Genomic DNA, 5,913 nt, shown 5'->3' with positions numbered 1-5,913 from the left:
AACCGTTCGAGATATCCAGCACCATGAACGTGGCCGTGGATGCTGGAATACTCCCTATTAGGTCGGCAACTGCTGCTACCGTGGGCGCGCAGGCTGGGATGTTACTGTTGAGGACTCTGTAGTCCACCGCGGCCCTCCATGAATTGTCCGGCTTCCTTACCGGCCATAATGGGGAGTTCACGTGAGTGGCTATCAGCCTCAACACGCCCTGCTGCACCAATGAAGATATTGCTGTCTCCATGTCGGGTTCTGCTTCCTTGGGGAAGTTATACTGCTTTTGGGGTCGGATCATGGTGTCCCCATCTACGCTGACCTCAAACCCGGTGACCCTCCCACAGTCGTGCTTGTGGGTGTCAAATGTGGTCAGATTGTCTGACACAAATGCTTGCAAGTCCGTTGGGATGTCCGCGACCATAAGCTCGAAGTGGTAACCTCCTGACCGCTTCATGGTGCACAGGGTCCCCTTTTCTCCCTTCCCTGGGATCACGACTACCTTGCCGAACACATTCTCGGCTCCCCAGAGACAGTGATTTCTAAGGTCCACGAGGATCCCGTGTTCCACAAGAAATCAGACCCGAGGATGCCTTTACCACCCGCCTCATTCCACTTCATCAGGATACACGTCCATGTGGTGTGGAGTGCTCCCAAATGAATGGAGAGTGGGGTGGAGAACGCGCCAGCCTGTTCATTGCCTGTGAAACCCGCTAATGAGAATGGAGCCTGGGTAGACAGAGGTGAGGCAAAAGGTTTAGCTGTGTGGATCACGGTACATGATGCCCCCGTATCCAACAGGTAGCTACCTTTTTCCTTCTCTACTTCCATCTCCACAAGGGGTCTCCTCCACGCGTCACATCGGAGCGGACACAGGTAGACGGGCTGCGCGGGCTTTAGTCATTGGGGCACTGCGGTTGGGGCTGGGGGAGCAACAGGGCCGTTGGCGACTGCCACCTTCCCCTGCGAGGTCATTAGAGACCGCATTGCCTCTAAAACTGACTCGATCACAGCGGGATGGATCGACACATCGGCTCCTTTCTCCCGGATGGATGTTTGGGCTGGGGCTGAGGGGTCTTTTCCCTTTAAATCCTTCCAGGGATTTTTACAGTCCCGGCGCCAGTGACCTTCCTTCCCACACCCGTAACAACTACTCTTGGCTTGGGGAGGGCGATTCCCCTCCTGATGCCACTCTCTTTTAACAGGAGCTGCAGGCCTCATCTCATGCACCTTTCCCTTCAGGGGAGGCACTTCCCTACTCCTGCTGTTCCTGTAACCTATCGTGAGCTGATCAAGTACTATCTCCTCCGTGAAGCGAGGGTTATTGGGGTCAAACCATGTTTTGGCCTGCTCCCTCACTTGTGGCAAGCAATTGGTGACCAGGCACCGGAGCAAATGAGCCCTTTGACCAGCGTCCAGCCCGTCCTGGGCCGGCCCACCCGGGCAGCTGCGCCGATGCACTGGCCACAACCTTCTGGTGAAAACCCGTGGGGGCTCTCCCTCTAGCTGTATCGTCCTACTCAATCGGAGGAACGGACTTCCGTCATCTTCCCCCATAATCTCCAGGACCTCATCCCATAAATCCTCATACTCCCTGTGCCCTCTCTTGCTCTCGTCAGAGAGACACTGCAGGATCGAGCTGTCCAGGGAGAACAGCAGCATTCTGGACTGCTCTACCCTGTTGCAGTCATTAACTGCTGCGGTCTGCTCCACGTCCCTAAAATGGACGGAGGGATCTCCTGACTCGGAGAGTTTTGGGATGTGGCTTATCATTGCCCTTAGCTGTTGTGCGCTGTGGCGCATTACGATCTGATTCATGAGGGGTCCGTCATCGCCATTCGCTTCGTCCGGACCGAGCCACCGGTGTCGAGTGGGACACATCGGTGCCTGCTTTGACCCTACTACCTGGGGTTGCTCTACCTCAGGTATCTCTTTGTCAAATACCACCATTTCCTCCCCCGCAACCCAAGATTCATCATAGCTGGGAGGTGCCGAGGGCTCGGTGGTTGGTACCCCAACTGCCTCTCGCGGAATCGGTCTTTTGGATTCCCCGGCTAACTGTAGATGGCTCGCTGGTGGTTTTATGAGACACACCAAGCCGTTTGCCTTCGCTAGGGCCGTTCTCAGGTCCTCTAGCTCCCTTTGGCAAGCGCTATGGTCGGCGTTCTCAGACCTATCCTCGATGGCCATCTTGTACGCTGCTCTAGCTCCCAGAATACTCTCCTCCTGTGCCTTTACCTGCTGAGCTAGGCGGACACACCTGTCTCTTATTCTTCCTTCACTGGACTTGGCCTCAGTGACCTGACACTCCAAGTAATCTATCTTGGCCTCATGGCGAGTGGTTACTGAGTGGCATTCCTGATTCAGCGCGTTGAGCGATGCAATCAGTCTCTTTCCTCCCACAACCTTTTCCTCTACTTCTGCTAGTAACCCTCTGATCTGGGCTGTCTGTGCTACAACGACTTGGTCCAAAAGCTGGACTTGCTTCTTGTAGCACATCAGCCAGACCGCTTTTTCTACAGATCTTTTGTGCTCTTTGCTTTCTGTCCACTTGATGGCTACGTCTAGTGGGCGCCTATCACTTAATAGGTCAGATATCCACTGTTTTGTAAGGTTTACCTTCCCAAAAACATAATCCGCTATTCTCTCATCCATCACATTTCGTTTATTCAGACCTTGATCTAAAACACTTCATTCCTGCTGCCAAGGTCCTGCCGCAGTCGCCATCTCTGTAGGGGGTTTCTCTTGCTTGCTCTGGTCTCCTGCCAGGCTTCTTGCAATAATTACCCATGAGTGGTTCGACCCACTCGCCCCTACGGTTCTAGACCTTGGACTTAGGTGCAGGGAGCTGTAGTGCAGGAAAACTGAATAGACCAGGTCGAATAGCACGAAATGGATGCCTTTATTGAACAGTTTGCAGCATTATAAAATACATGTCATATGCACAGATTAAAGCAACTACAAGCATGCACACATCTATAAACTTAACTCTATAGAAATGGGGAACACACGGCACATCGTGAAAGGGGTAACACATTATAATTACCCTTAACCCCCTCCCCTAAGTTTCGATTTGAGGGACTCGGGATTATGCTCACCACTTTAAGAATTGCGAAAAAGGCTCTGCAGCCTTTCGACACAGCTTTCCGTCGTCACGTGTTTTTGGAAGCTTCTGGCGCAGCTTGTTTTCCTCTTGGTTCTCCTGCGATGGAGGCAGCCGATACAGCCTTGGTGAGCGCTCGCCACGGATGGATCCGTTACCGATGTGTTGTTAAATAAACTGGAGGAACACTCCGGGACCTGAGTGTCTTCTTCTCCGGCCTGGGTCGTCGATGATCTCCCGACAAAAGTACCCGGGCCTCCCTCGTCGTCTTCCCGTCGTGGCCGGGCCTTGCCTGGCTGAGCTGGCTTCCAAGCCGAATTCTTCTCGTCGTGGCCGGGCCTTGCCTGGCCGAACACCGAACACGTTCCGAACCGAAGAGTTTCGATGCTTCGAACCGAAGTGCTTCTGATGGACTTTTTCCATCCACAGTTATACCTTTTTTTGGAACATTCTTATCTCCCGCCAAATCATAGTCCTGTCTTTGTAATAACTTTGGCGGCCAGAACTCTCTGCAGGGGTGTTTTGTCTTTATAACGGGAGTTGGTGATAGCTTAACTGGCCTACCTGGGCCGATAATGTCTTTGCTTTGTTACTGTAACTTGGTTTGTATATTGATCGGTCTGGAGATTGCCCTGGATGTCTGTTAAATGGCTTCTCTTTGTACAGTGTAATGGGTTAAAGCGTTCGTTCAATTGTCCGCCCATTTCTTGATGGTTCTCATCCTGCCACCCAAATCTGTCCTGTAGTTATAATCTAATCAATATGTATGCTCAGTTCCATGAGTTTCGGCTTCCCGAAACTGGTTTTCGCGGGCTTATAATGCCCTCAATCCACAAGCCGGTCTGGCTTGCAGTAACAGAAATTCAAATGGTCCGAGGAGCTGGTCACGAGGTCTGGCGGCCATTTTGTGTGCCCTTTTAACAAAGGTTTCTCTGTATAAGCTTCTTTTGGTCAATAAAGCTGTTTTATTAATCCAATTTTCCGACGTGATGATTTAATGAAAATTTCGCGAATCTTACACGGGCAGCAGCGTTTTGGATGACCTCAAGTTAACGGAATGTACAACGTGGCAGAGCGGCCAGGAGTGTGTTGGAACAGACAAGTCTAGAGGTAAGAAGGGCTTGGATGAATGTTTCTGCCAGAGACGAGCTGTGACAGGGGCGTGGTCAGGGAATGTTCCAGAGATGGAAATATGTGGTCTTAGTGATGATGCAGTTATGTGTTCGGAAGATCATCTCGGGGTCAAATTTGACACCAGGATTGGTAACTGCCTGGATTAGCCTCAGACATTTGCCGGGGTGAGCGATGGAGTCCGGTGCTAGGGAACGGTGTTCGGGATGGGGACCGAAGAAAATTACTTTGGTCTTCCAAATATTTAATTGGAGGAACTTTCTGCTTATCCAGTAATGAATGTCGGACAAGCACTGTGATAGATTAGGAATGGTGGAGGGTCGTTAGATGTGTATATGTGGAAACTGATTATATCATTTCCGATGGGGCACATGAACGCTGACGTCACCCAGGTGCACATAGAAACATAGACACAGAGAAATATGGAAGGTAGGAGCAGGAAGAGGCCATCCGGCCCCTCGAGCCAGTTCCACCATTTAATGAGATCATGGCTGATCATCCAAATTCAGTACCCTGTTCCTGCTTTCTCACCATATCCCTTGATTCCTTTAGCATTAAGAAATATATCTAACTCCTTCTTGAATATATTTAATTAATTGGCCTCAAATGCCTTCTGTGGTAGAGAATTCCACAGTTTCATCAATCTCTGAGTGAAGAAATTCATCCTCATCTCAGCCCTAAATGGCTTACCCCTTATCGTTAGACTGTGACCCTTGGTTCTGTACTCCCCAGCATCGGGAACATCGTTTCGACTTCTAGTCTATCTAGTCCTGTTAGAAATGTTTTAATTTCAATGAGATCCCCTCTCCTTCTTCTAAACTCTAGCAGATAAAAGCTCAATCGAGCCAATCTCTCTTCATACTTCATTCCTGCCATCCGAGGAATCAGTCTGATGAATCTTCGCTGCACTCCCTCCATGGCAAGAGCATCCTTCCTCAGATAAGGTGACGGAAACTGCACACAATACTCAAGGTGGTGTCTCACCAATGCCCTCTACAACTGCTTCAAGACATCCTTCTTCCTGTACTCGAATCCTCTCGCAATGATGAGGAACATGCCATTTGACGTCGTAACCGCCTGCTGCACCTGCATGCTTACCTTCAGTGACTGGTGCACATGGACACACAGGTCTCGATGCACTTCCCCATTTCCCAATCTATTGCCGTTAAGATAATTATCTGTCTTCCTGTTTTTGCCACCACAATGGATAATCTCGCATTTATCCACATTATACTGCATCTGCCATGCATCTACCCACTCATCCAGCCTGTCCAAATCATGCTGCATTTTCTCTGCATCCTCCTCACAGCAAACACGCCTACCCAGCTTCGTGTCGTCTGCAAACTTGGAGATATTACATCTAGTTCCCTCGTCTAGATCATTAATAGATATTGTGAATAACTGGGGTCCTAGCAAGAATCCCTGCCGTACCTTACTAGTCACTGCCTGCCACTCGGAAAAAGACTCGTTTATTCCAACTCTTTGCTTGCTGTCTGCCATCCAGTTGTCTATCCAATTCTATACCTTACCGCCAATCCTATGTGCTTATTACTTTGCACGCTAATCTCTTATGCGGGAACTTATCGAAAGCCTTCTGAAAGTCCAAATACAGCACATCCATTGGTTCTGCCTTATTTATTCTACCAGTTACTTTCTCAAAAAATTCCAGTAGATTACTCTAGCTTGAT

This window comes from Somniosus microcephalus, unplaced genomic scaffold (genome assembly GCF_052327205.1).
Source record: "Somniosus microcephalus isolate GS21.2 unplaced genomic scaffold, FLI_Smic_1.0 unresolved_chr2, whole genome shotgun sequence".
Classification (NCBI taxonomy): Eukaryota; Metazoa; Chordata; class Chondrichthyes; order Squaliformes; family Somniosidae; genus Somniosus; species Somniosus microcephalus.
Note: the sequence above shows the minus strand (reverse complement) of the source record.